General features: G+C 42.1%; 1 protein-coding gene across 3 annotated transcripts in view; it reads left to right on the top strand.

Annotated features, from left to right (window-relative positions):
- Positions 1-13,851, top strand: part of GRIN2B (glutamate ionotropic receptor NMDA type subunit 2B) — a 413,917-nt gene that overhangs the window by 56,687 nt on the left and 343,379 nt on the right. The gene's annotated exons all lie outside the window — the stretch shown is intronic.

Here is a 13,851-nt window from a genome sequence, read left to right as displayed (position 1 = left end):
TTATATTCTTTATATTTCATTTCTCTGCATCACCGGTCTGGTAGTCTAATCAACAAAATAAATTTGTTATTTAAAAAATCAGGTTAGTAATAACTTGTCACAATTAATATTTGTTTACTGTATTGTGGTGTTCAGAGTGCTTTGATGTATGTTTTCTCACTGAGCCATCACAATAACCTATGTTACCTAGGATGTGCTGTTTTGCAGGTGAAGGAACTGATCATCAAAGAAGTTAGGTAGCTGACCATAGGTTTCATGAGTGCTTATAAGTGGCAGAACCAGGATCCAAACCACTGACATAGGAGCCTGGAAATGGAAGCCTGGGCTGGTCGCTGAGGCAGTCTGGTGTTTCCGTGAGATAGGAAATAGAGGAAAGCTGAAGCTTGATGCTCCTGTGGACACTCAGAGCTTTGCCCAGGTGTATGACAGAAGCGTGTTTTCAGATAGCCATCGCTAGTGGGGATGCTCTCCTTTAGCATATCTGGGGCCTGGCTTTCCCAGACTCCCAGTGGGGGCTGGGCAGAGACTGTTTGAGAGCTGTTAAAAAAGAAAATTCAACTGAGTAAATTTGAAGATCTGATTGGCTTTTCTAAGGGGTGCCTGGTCAGCTGGTTAAGGGGTGGTTCAGTTGGTTAAGCATCCGACTTCGGTTCAGGTTATGATCTCGCGGTTTGCGGGTTCGAGCCCCGTGTTGGGCTCTGTGCTGACAGCTCAGAGCCTGGAGCCTGCTTCCCATTCTGTATCTCCCTCTCTTTCTGCGCCTTCCTCACTCATGCTTTGTCTCTCTCTCAAAAATAAATATTAAAAAAAATTTAATAATTGACTTTGCTAAGGAATTTATGAATCCGGCAGCATCCCATCTGGCAAGTAGAGAGCTTCAAGGAGTTGTACAATATGGAAGGTTTTCATGATAAGGAGGTGGTACAAGGAGGTCATTGGCAAGAGAAAAGACAGGATTGTTTCAGGCAAGGTCACCTTCTCTTAGGGAGTACGGAACAAGGTCTTATTAGGTAGAACGCTTCATCTTTCTTTGGGGGATGGAGAGGACCCATGTGACTGATACCTTATTGGTGCTCACCAGAAAATTACTGACTGGTTAAGAAGATAATTTTAGAGGAAGTTTAAACTGCAGTTAGGTTAGATATTAAGCCCTGCTTTGCTCACTTGGCTTAGCATAAGTGACTCCATTTTGGGCATGTGGTTTTCTTTTAACAGAGTTTTTCTATGCATCTGTGCAAGTTAGAGCTGGTCATATGCCACTGTCTAGTTTAGAGGTCCAATCCTCTGAAGGATTAGTGGTAATGATTCCTGAATAAATCTTCAGGTTATGTAAATGTCCTTAAAAACAGAACTTTCGTACTAGTCAGACCTAGTTCAATTGAACTAGACTGAGTTTAACACCTACCTCTATACTTAGTAACTGGAAACTTGGATACATTTGCTAACCTCTTGTTTATTCATCTATAAACTGGGAAAAAACGATAGTGCATACTCTGTATAATATTGTCACGGGGACTAAATTAGTTAATGCATTGAAGTATTTAGCACACAGTCTGCTGCCTCCTAAGAAGTCAATAAATACTAGCTGTTGGTGACTTGCCATTGTTCTGGCTCAGTACCTGATGTATGTAATGACTGACTGCTTCTTCACAGTTTCTTTTTCTCATATAAGCCTTCTTAGCCATATTTGCCTTTCCCTTCTCAGTTTGAAGATCGTCCTCCTTGGTGGAAGAGATGAAACGCAAGATAAAAGTTGAGTACCTCTGCCTTCTCTCTGTCATCTTTTAACTTGCCATCATCATACAAAGGTGTTTCTACCACTTCCTGATCATTTTTCTTTGAACATAGCTTTAACTAGTGTTTTGTTGTTGTTGTTGTTTGCTATTTTGCCCTCTAGGCTTTAGCCACTTTCCTTGCAAGTTTAGCCTTATGTGTTTTATAACTGTCATGTTTTTATATATTATGAATATATCCTTTTATACATTTTGTTATATAATCTGATTTATGAGAACTTTCTGGGTATCCATATTGTCTTTCTTAAGTATCTTCTGCATTAGGATTATTAGCTGTTATACAGCCAGAATAAGATCATTTAAAGTATTGCATCTCTTCTTTTTAAAAAATTTTTTTATAATGTTTATTTATTTTTGAGAGAGAGAGACAGAGTGTGAGCAGGGGAGGGGCAGAGAGAGAGACACACACAGAATCCAAAGCAGGCTCCAGGTTCTGTGTTGTCAGCACAGACCCCAATGTGGGTCTTGAACCCGCGAACCGTGAGATCATGATCTGAGCTGAAGTCGTACGCTTAACCGACGGAGCCACCCAGGCGCCCTGACATTGCATCTCCTTTGAATCACGTTTCCTTCTTTGAAATGTCCGTAGGCTCAAATTCATTATTTCCAAGCTCGAATTTTCCATCAGAAATCATCTTACCAGATTACACATCCTACTTTCCACATCATCCCTTTCTTAGCTAGCACAAATTCCAGTAGAATGTGGTCATTCCCTCCCAAGAATATCATTAGTTCTTCATAACCATCTAGGACAAGGATTGACAGACTACTGCCTGCAGGGCATATAATGGTCTGTTGTTTTTTACAAATAAAGTTTTATTGGAACACAGCCATATCCATCTGTCTACACATTGTCTATGGCTACTTTTGCACTACAAGGGCAAAATTGAATAGCTGTGACGGAGACAGAGACCACGTGGCCCACAAAGTGTAAAATATTTACTCTCTGACACTTTGCAGGAAAAAAAAAATTGTTGGATCCTTACTAGAGCTTCCTTGAGGAGGAAGATTAACCCCCCTGTAGCAGCTGTCCTCAAGAGATTTCTTCCCCCTCTGAGAAACACTGCTGTCAGAAGGAAAAATCAGATGCCCTGTTTTAAAAGAATTAAGCTTCTAGCATGTCTAAACAATTGAAATCTCATATCGCTAACATTATCTTGCCTTTCTGCCAGTTTTGTGATCTCTTTCAGGAAATATTTTCAATATCCTCTGTCAGGCTAAGATGCTTGGTGGTCTACTCTTAACTGTGTTATTATTTTCTGTCTTGTTTTATCTTTCATCCAAATACTCTCAACCATAATATATCCTGGTTTGTGAATTTTCAGACATGTCTGTGCCTCCTTAGATGCCTTCTATTCAAGTTCGTCTTTTTAAAATTACAGGCAGAACCAGATAGGAGATAAAAAATCCTTGACTGTTCATTTGCTGCAGACTCGCTCCACTCCTTAGGCTTCGATTGTTGGCCATCCTTCCCTGCTCTCATTCAGCCTCCCCCTACCCCCAGGCAGGATGATACTGGGGAGGAGATAGGGCAAGAGAGTCATTGTAGGCGGTGGTCTCTGAGTGAATGCTGTCAACTAGAGTAAGAAAAAAACTAGCCAGGAGAGCAGCTGTTTCTGCAGCCTGGGAAGAAAGGATGGGTACTTTGTTTAGGTGTGGATGGTGGCTTGAGAGTGTGTCAAAAGGGAAGGCTCAGTAGCCCAGGTGTTAAAGCAAGGTCCAGAAGAAGAGCGATAAATCTGGAAGGTACGCATACAGACCAGGGTGGAGTGTTGCTTTTTGCAGTTGAATGTGTGCAGGTTGCAGTTCCTTAAAAATGCCGGATCCTACCTGTGCCCTGACCCCATTGTTCCGTCCCTGTCATTTTCAAAGGTTCTGCCTTCTGAACTGGTAGTCCTCCCCTGCCCTCTCCCTGGTCTGAGTGTGCCCCTGCTAGATTTATTTCCTCTCTAAAGCACAGCTTCATACAAATGGGAATTAAGAATCTTGCTAATTCTTGCCTCTTTTTCCTTGCCTCCTCTGATTCTCAGTCACGAAAGTTTATTCTTTGTATATCTCAGGGTTTTGTTTTGTTGTTGTTGTTGTTTTTTAATCCTTAAACGCTTCAGATTAAAAGGGGGGAAAATATTTTAGTCAGGAAAGATTTATGAGACAAGAAGAGTTAATGGATTAATGGAAAAGCAAGTCGCTCTGTATTCTAACAATAGGTCATTCAACAGTACTTATTGCAAGAACCATTAAAATCATCAACAGGTCATTAGTGCTGACTTTGAACTAGCTCATCAAAATCTCACTATTAATAGCCTTAATAGCTTTGGAAACTGGCTCAGAATGCTTGAATTTTAACAGTCAGGAATTAAAGGTAGAACAAAATGACTATTGGGCTCCTTTGGTTTTAAGGTCCCAAGGGAAATTCAGGGTTTTGGGGGGTCCTTTCCAAAAGTGTGGGGTTGTCTCAGAGGACAGGCAATTGAGTTCTCTTCTAAAATGCCTGCTGGTGCCACTGTCAGGACGGAGAAAAAGTAGATGACATACTGCTCTGACCTGCTGAGAGCTGTGCACATGTTCCTTTTCAAAATGGTGGAAATCAGAAAAGGAAGCCGTGCTTTGAAGATTCTGTCAGCAAACATCTCAAAAATGACAGATGTCCTACTTTCTTTTGCAGACCTTTCATGACATAACAGATCTCGTTTTGTTCAAGCTTTTTCTAACACGGTACTCTTGAATCACCCCTTAATTTCTTCCTGTTATTCCTGCTCTGTCACATGCTGTGTAAGAGGATTTTGCAGAAACTGGGGTCCTGGGTAGGTCAAGTCACACAGGAGACCTTTAACTTAGTCTCCGGTCAGGAACTGGGAGGTGCTGCGAGCTGTTCTCCAGGGGGAGCCTGCAGACAAAGTAGGCGATGGGAGACAAAGGCAAGGCTGCTGTTTCAGCCGCTTCTTGTCCCTCTTAGTCTAGGGCAGTTTTGCTGTAGACTTACAATATAGGATACATGGATTCTGCCCTTTATGTGTTGTTAAAGCAAAGATGTCCTTTTTCCTCTGAGCTCTTAAGGGGAAGTTAGCAGCATTTTTATCATTTAAATTTTTCCTTTATGATTATGGCCTTAAAGAAGGTTTTGCCTATGTCTATGCCTGGGTATGTATGGGGGAGAATAAGAAAATGCCACCTTTGCACCCTAACTCCTAATTTTTAACTAAGGAAATTAAGGGGAATGTAGATTAGCACTTAGGGTAAGAAGATCTTGTACAGAAAGAGAAGAGTTAACATATGGACATCAAGTACTTGGGAGGAATATGGGCAAATCATTATGACATGAGAGATATATAGACGCAGATGTCAATACAGATACACACTCCAGATCCACTTTCTGTCCTTTCCCCCTGCTTTAACTGCTGTGAGGCTGAACCTGGTTTACCTGATCGCTGGGCCCCCAGTGACCCCAATGGGAAGAGAGAGCATTGGAAGGGTGAGGCTGGGTGGCCACTTCCCCCGCCCCCCCCCCCCAGTTTCATCCCTACTCTTTCATCTCTACCGTGCTGTGGATTACTAATGGCTGCCTTTTTCTCCCAAAGGCCACAAATGCCTTCACGGTCACCCTAGGGCAGGGTTCCATTACTAGCTCCCTTACCTTGCCTCTTTAGGCATCCATACCCAGGCGTTTTAGCCAACCACCTTGTTGTTTTCCCTGGACTCTGCCCACACCTTTATAAATAGTCTCTGTTAAATTTGCCTCAGTCTCCCCATTTAGGATGGCCATCTGTTTCTTTTGGGACCCTTCTGATGCAATTCTAGTTATCTTATACCTATCTAATATACCTGTGACCACGTACCCCTTTTATATGCTGTATGCAATGTATACTTTAGGTCTTTCTAAATCACCAGGCAGGATGTTGCACTGGCTAGTTCCATCACAGGTATTGCTCAGAGATTCTGAGAGGAAAGAACAACAGGGGTAGGAATCCCTGTTCCTTGTAGACTAGGAAGTGGATCTTGATTCTGTCTAATAATGAGAAGAGAATTCCTCTTTTCTTTCCAAATTCTCCTTGCAAGTGAGTGGACTTTTTAGTTGTTGACAGGAAAGCTTGTTCCCCTGGCCCAAAGGCAGTGTAGGTGAATTGTCATGGAGGCAGTATAGGGTTAGTTGGGTGACAGAGAACATCCAGTTGGGCTGAAGCACTTAATCGTTGAGCATCTCTTAGCCTCAAGCAAAGATGGTGGCCTCCTTACATGCTTTCCATCCAGGAGAGCAGGGCTCTTGGAAAACAAATCTAGTATATCGTTAGCATTCATCCCTTTACCCTGGATAGCCTGATTTATTTTTTATTACGTTTCTCTAAACTCCATTGGGTTTAGTCTCTCCCTACTCTCTCTCTTTAAAGAAAGCATGTACCTAATAATTCAGACAATGTACCATAGAGGTCACTTACGATGGTTGTACTTTGCTAATGTCTGATGTTTTGTACTTTATGCAATATAGAACTTGAATGGCATTTAAAAGTGCCTCATCTCGTTGCAATCTCCTGTCTGATTCTCTGCTTTCACCTTAGTTCTAAGGTTAGGTGATTTGTTCTGTTATGTGAATATCAGAATCCTTTCTTTTTCCCAGAAAAAATGTCATGGTGAATTTTTTTCGAGTTGAATCAAAACACTATAATTTTTAAATCACTTGCTTTATCTACAGTGGCATTGCTTACACCCGTGCCTGCAAAGTATCTTGAGAATTGCTGAAGGGTCACATAAACAAAATGCGGACTCCACGTGCATTTAGTACAAGCTGCATCTCTAGTCGTTGGGCTTTTTGGTTGCGGGCCACAGAAAAGGATATTGACTAATTTAAGGGGTGGGGTGAGGTATGGTTCTAGGAGGTTCTATGGTTTCTAAGTTTTTGTGATACCCTGCTTACGATTTAAAGTCCAGGGAGGGGGCGTCTTTTTGGCCCAGCATGGGCGATCTTGTTTGACAGTCCCATGGAGATTTTACTCACTGGGGGAGGGGGTTTCTCAAAACACAACTTGGGTGTTGTTACCACTGACAGGAGGGCGGATGCCTGGCAGGAAAGCCAGCAGATGTCCACTTCAGCATCTCTCTTTAGTCTTCTGTTTATCTCTCTTCCAGATCATCAACTAAGATGTTAAATAAAACCGGACTTACCACGGGTGCCACGGGCTCCCCACCGGGCATTCCTCTGCCCATGTACATTATCACTGATAATTGTTCATTTGCCTTTAGTCAGGTTTTAGCCTCTGTGATCCGCTTCACACTCCTGCCAGTTTGAATTTCATGTAAGGAGTAAACTGGATCAGTTTCGTTTTTAGAGTCAAAACGTGTTATTTCATTGACTGTGCTCTTGCCTCCCTGCTAACTTTGTCATCCTACCCCAAGTAACAGTTCGGTTTGGAAGGCTGCCGCGTGGCCAGAGCATCGGCTTTTCCTAGCCAGCTTTGGTCGTGTGAGTGAGGGCCTGAGTGGGGACAGCCAGGGCACGCTACTCCCTGCCATTCCGGCTAATGAACTGGAGACACAATTTCTATTTCAAATGACCCGCAGAAGCACTCCGGTGCTCTCTGAACCATTGAGGAAAGGTTGAACCCGACTCCATATAGTCGTATAATCTAAGCCGATTTTAGGCTCTTCGAATCCGGGGAAAATAGGTAACGATAATTGCTGATGTTTATGGGGGAGCATGCTAGGTACTTAGACACCTGACATCTTGCCCGTATCATCTCTCTTGAACTTTTCACCCCAGCCCTCACAGCCCTGTAAAATAGGTGCAATCCTTATCCTCATTTAATCTAAGACTTAAAGGCAAAATAACTTGCTTAAGGCTACGCGTTTCATAGCGTATTTTACGTGCTTTAACCTCTATGGTGTATTGCCACTTGTGCTGGTTAAGTATTCAGCCACCAACTCGTCTATTCACTGATTCCTCAATGCAGCGAAGGAGATGTGTGTTGACTGCTGACTATGGGCCAGGCACTGTTGGAGGCACATAATACAGAACACATAGCTTAAAACTTGGTGCCTTGCCTGCCGTGAGGGGTCTTGCATTCGAGTAGGTAAGGTAAGACCTATGTAGAAACTCAATTAATTGAACACTGCATGTCCTGATTATGCAGTTCATGGAAAGTGTACAGACTCAATCTGCCTGATGCTGCTATATCATCTAGAATGTTTTCTGGAATAGAACACAGGAGATGCTCAGATAGGTGGGTAGGTAGGCAGGTAGGATAGATGTGCGTTGTGTTTCTAAGTTTTCCACCAAGGTACTCATCATTGCAAAGGGTGGAAACATGTTCTTCAGGTTCTGAGAGTACAGAGTGCCCTTCTATAAGAGTTCTTTTCTCTTAAGCTTTGTATATACCTAAAATTTTATTTTAAAATGCCTTTCCTTCATAGTATTTCAGTGATTCTTTTTAATATAAAAATAAATTCCTAAAAGTAGATACTATGAAAGTAAGCCTCAAGCACGTGTACCCTATTTCTCAAGCATGTACCATATGCTTGTATATACCCCTGGTGACCTTGGGGTTGGTACAGGTACTCCAGTTTGTGAAGCATTGGATAGACCATTGTATCAGTCAGTATCCACAGAAGCCACCATGAATATTTTGAGCAGGAAGTGGTTTAACGCTGGGAATTCAAAGGGTGAGGCCAGCCTAACTTCAACCTTCATAAAGTTGGGGGAGTGGAGGCCAGGGAAACCCCATTCAAAAAAAATTTAAGTGTGGGAACTGCAGTGAGCAAGGGGGAGTGGGGGTGGGCAGTGATTCTCAAGAAATGCCTGATTTTACTAGCATGTACCAATGCCCAGGTACTTGCCTCCACTTGTACCTGGAGTGCAGTGACTTCTCTTTCCATTCTGCTGTCCTCCTCTTACTCTAGTGCCCCTTGCTGGTGGAATCTAATCAGAAACCTGGCAGCAAGGGCATTTAGGAAAGGTAGTTTCTAGGCTTTAGAGACCTGGCATGCAGGAGAGAGCTTAGAGATTAGAATGGTGCTGGAGACCAACAAACGATATCTTGTGCAATTAAAACATGACATTCTGGCCCAAGATAAGGCAATATCATCTCCTTCCTTGTTTTCCCTGCTGCAGCCCTATCCCTTTAAAACTTTTCCTTGAGAAGCTGAAGTACCAAGGAAATGATATTTGAATGACAAGCATAACAGAGTTGGGGAAATTGTTTTATTGACTCTCCTCCTTTTTACTGTCACTTTCCTACTCTTTACTGTCTTGGTTCCCCCACTCCCTTCTTTAAGGGAGGAGAAGGGCTGTTAGTCTCAGGATTGTGTTTCAATTCCTTTGGGGGCTTTTTATCATCCTAGGCCTCTCCAGAGATAAGCTCTTTAGGGGAGACACAGGGTGAAAAGCTGAATTGATTGAAAGGATTTGTAGTGTATTCCTCTGTGGGAATGTGATCTTTCTCCTGTGGTGAAGGGAGTTAAATGCTCCGGCCAGTTCATCTGCAACATCACTGATCTCATTTTCAAGATGCCTCTGATATGAACCCAAAGAAGAAAGTCTATTTTCTCTTAGTCCCTGAGCTCCCATTGGCCTTCAGAATGGGGCGAGGGGCTTTCAGTTTCTTTTCAGAAGACTTTTTCTTTTTCACCTCCCAATTTTCAAGCAAGATCTTGGTCAGAAATTTTCTTTGGCTCATTTTGATGCTTCCCTGCCTTTTTGCAAATGAGTATCACCCTCTTTTTTTTTATGCAAATGAATTCTTTTAAGGTGATAGACCATCTTAAAAGACTGTATCACGTTTTGTTGTTGTTATTATTTTTATAGTTGACATTAAGCCTGTAAGAAAACAAATGCCATATGGCCTCTATTTGGCATCTTTCACGTCAGACAAGGATAGTATTTCCAAAATGTTGGGACCATTCCATAAATGTGTGTTAGGGAATGTTAGTTTAGGAAGGAGTTTGAATTTTAGAAAGTTGTGAGAGAAACAAATGCTTTGATATATATGAGTAAGTGTTTTGTTAGAATAGTTGGAATAAAATCTATGAAGAATAGGAGTTTATAATCTTAAACTTGGTTTTGTTTGCTTTCCATATGGCTTGTATATTTGGACTCCTAGAACTCTAACTTATAAGCTATATTCAGAGGGTCATCAAATACCAAACTTAGACACACTGACTCATAAGATTGGAGATAAGGATGGCCGGGTCTACAGCCTATTTTGGGAAGGTTTGGCTATATGCATGTTAAATAACATTGAAATCAAGCAGGTAAATGTAGAGCTTTTGGGTTCTGCATGTGATAGACAATGACCTTGGCTTATTGTAGGAATTCCCCAGAGTGGAGATTCAGAAACAGGTGAATTTCTGTTCTGAGCTGGAATTAGAAGTCTCTTTGAGAAAAAGTGAAGTATTAAATAAGTAAAATAAAAATAAGTTGGTTGGACTGCCAGTAGTTTGAATGGGTAGAAGAAGTGAGAAGGATCCTGGAGAAGGAAAGCTGACTTTCAAGTCAGTTGTTCCAAAAGACATTACAGTTGGGAGGGACTAAGGAATCCTTTTCCAGCTTTATTTTGATCAAGTCTTCATTTTGGAGCTTCAAATCCTGTATGAAAAAGGAGACCCCAACTTCATAATGGGTAGTCTACGAATCAATTACCCACAGGCTTATAGGGGAGAGAGCAAGTAACCATGCCTTTTAATATGCTTTCTTTTCCCATAATCAGTGTCTCATTGCAGAATGTGAAAGGAACAGTAAATGAAAGGCAACTGGGTGGGTCAGTGCTGTTTGTGACTGATAATTAGGTGAGGGGTCAGAAGCCAGGAGTTTTAATAGCTATGTGGGCATCTTACTCAACATGTTCAGATTGCACACCCTCATTCTCCTATTAATGGGTAAATGAATGGCATTACCAGACTCAATTAAACTAAGATTTACTGACTTATATTTTTCAGGTGCTTTAACTTGTATCATTGTATTTAATCTTCCCAGTAATCTTATGAAATTAATCACTGGTCCCCTTTTACGGATTAGAAAAGTGAGGTCCGGAGAGTTAAGAGACCTGTCTTTTTAAATGCACGCAAGGATCAACGGGGGGACCTGGTATCCAAAGCTAAGCCTAATGGATGTCTGATGGCTAGTCCATTGCTTTTTTTCACAGCGCTGCCCTACTTGGTTCCAGTTTCTGGGGACCTGAATTCTATCACTCATATTGCCAGCTGACCACTGTGATGTCTTTATTTGGGAAAATCCACCCAGCATGTCCAAAAAGCCTGGTGAGGTGACCTAATTTATAAGAGGATCCAAAAAACCCTGCAAAAAATCTGATATTTTTCTAGCGTATAGAATAGTAAGAAAGAAGAAAGAAACATTTTTGTATATTCTGCAATTGTCCCTTAAAATGAGATATTCTCACATAATGGAACATATGTTTTTCATCCAACCATTATAGGCTAGTTTTGAATGTATATTCATCTGCAATATTACATAGTTTCCAGTGAATATCTAGCTTCCTCCTGAATGGGGGTAGATTTACCTTGTTAAAACTTGGTCTCTTAAAAGCGGCCTAGAAGACCAATTTTAAGGGGCGCCTAGGTGGCTCAGTTGGTTCTCACAGTTCGTGAGATCGAGCCCCAAGTCGGGCTTTGCGCTGACAGCATGGAGTCTGCTTGGGTTTTTCTCTCTCCCTCTCTTTTTGTCCCTCCCCCTCTTGCGCACACACTCTCTCTCTGTCTCCAGCTTTCTCAAATAAATGAACTTAAAACAGAAAGATCAATTTTAAGAATTTAATGGCATGTCAGAAACATTTCCAGCTAGCCCACATTTACCTTGGTCATTGCTGTCTCCTTCCTCTTCACCTGCATCACTCTGTCGTGCTGTACTTTACAGCTGCTTTTAGCGTCCTGACATTCCTCTCGTTAAATTCACTGTCATGTAGCATCTCCTCTCTTTTTAAAGTACTGCAACACTTCCCAACGTAATCAGTTCACTCTAATGGCCACCAGCTCTCTCTAAAATCATTGGATCATCATCCTATGGTGAGCTGGCTACCTGCAGCAGTTGTTTTAGGGTGTCTCTTCCAAGAAGTAGCAAACACCGTTCACATATATGGTAGATTGCTGGGGCTTTGTAAAAAGCAGCCACAGCCTTGATTGTGTCGGGGAGGAGAAATTCTTCTCTACCTTCAAGATTCTTCTAGCTGGTCTAAGAATTACATTGACAGGAGACAATGAGATTAACAAGAGAAAATCAAATTTAATATCGTACATATAGGGAATCTGCACAGACATGAGATTTCAAAGGCAGTCAGGAAAAATGGGATATATTCATCATCCTGATGATGGGGGGAAGGGAAAGAGGGGTAAGGGTCTGGGACTTTGAAAGGAAGGAGAGCAATTCACAGGAAGATGAAAAAAGGTAAATGTCTAGTAAATAAATGTTTGCTGGTCTTCAAAAACTATGGGACATACAGAGGAATTTTAACAGGGTAACTTTGTCAAATTCCTTCCTATCACCCCTAGTTCATATTATGTTGTAGTTATCTATGATGATAGCTCTCTTCCTGGAGCAGGTTCTCTTATCTAAATTCTTTTTAGGCAGTTAGGCAGAATTCTTCCCGAGTCTTTTGGGCCTTGATTGATTTTAGCTTGAAATAATCTGCCTGCCAAAGTGGCACGTTTTGGAGTGGCCTGCCCTTAGCCCCTACAATTAGTAGGATCATGGGATTTTGTGTGCAGGACCCAATTTGGAGCCTTTTTATAAATGGGGTGTGACCCTAAGGAACATACTGTTCTTGGACTGGCTGCATGAATTTGGAAGAGGGCCAGGGGGACTAGGAAAGACTGAGAAGACTGATAGGCCCCAAAATGAAATGGGGCCAGTTTTGGGGCTTGTCCCCAGTTTAGAAGGTTCATTTCATCCTCTGTGTTTTTGATCTCCTCCCACTTCCTCTTCCTGAAATGTTGCTGCCCTGTTTCTGCCCATTCTTCCCTGGCATATTTCTATCCATTCTTCTGTCCCAGCTCAAAGGCTTCCTTTACCTTCCTGTGGCATGTGCTGCTCTATTCTCTGTGTTCCCAAACAGCTTGTGTGGACAGCGTACCTGGTCCAAGCATTACCCGTTTATAGATTTGTTGTAACTGAGCTTAGAGCCCCATGGTCATTGGTGTCTTCCTGGCACGTAGTAAAGACTAGATACATATTTATCAAGTGAGCAGATGGGCTTTGCCTCCCATCCCCACTTCTTACTTGGGCCAGGGATTTTTTGTTTTGTTTTGTTTTGTTTTTGTCTAGGGCAAGTGGCTGAGAACAATCCGTACAACACTTTTAGCACCTTGTAACGAAGGTCATGCAAGTGCGTGAGGCTCACGCATTCCACACAAGAGGATGAGTCTTCTCTCTCTCAATCCCTTAGGGCCAATCTCAGTTTGGCAAAGATGATAATTTGTGTATGATTTCAAACCTAACAAACTTTCCGATTTAAAGTAAAAGCTAACTTAATATTCTTTATTGCTTCTTGGAATCTGATCTTGGCAAGATTAATGTAAAAAATATTGTGAAGTAATTCTTGTGGAATTTTGACTCAGTGAAATTGAAATGCCAGGGATCTCATTTTCAAAAAGGTCCCTAGAGTTTTGCCCCTCATTGTAAGTCAGTGCACAGGCTTTTTGTTGCTGGTCTAAAAGCTCTGCCCTTTGGTGAGATACCTCACAAGGTAATCCCACTGCAGGGCAAACCCTTAGGGACCATTAAAAAGACAGTTGCAATTTACGTACATTCCCCCAAATACAATGAACCAGGGGAAATGTTGATTTTACCTGCATTTTAAAAACAAGTCTTCTAGTTGTCTTGTGATTGAAGGGCATTGGAAATAGCCTTTGAGCGACCTCATTTTCCTGCTCTACCGAACTGCCCTTGATGGAGGTAGCAGCGGCCAAATAGAGATACCAGCCAGGTGGTTGGAAGGTTCGGATGTCTTGCTCCTCGGACGAGTGGCTAGAGTTAGCACTTTGGCCATAAGTGGCAGTGGCTCTAAGGCTGAGTGAGTGTTGTCCCGTACAGAACATAGTAGCCACTGGTCACGCGTGGCCA

Source organism: Prionailurus viverrinus, chromosome B4, assembly GCF_022837055.1.
Source record: "Prionailurus viverrinus isolate Anna chromosome B4, UM_Priviv_1.0, whole genome shotgun sequence".
NCBI classification, from domain to species: domain Eukaryota; kingdom Metazoa; phylum Chordata; class Mammalia; order Carnivora; family Felidae; genus Prionailurus; species Prionailurus viverrinus.
This window is presented reverse-complemented; position numbering and strand designations above follow the sequence as displayed.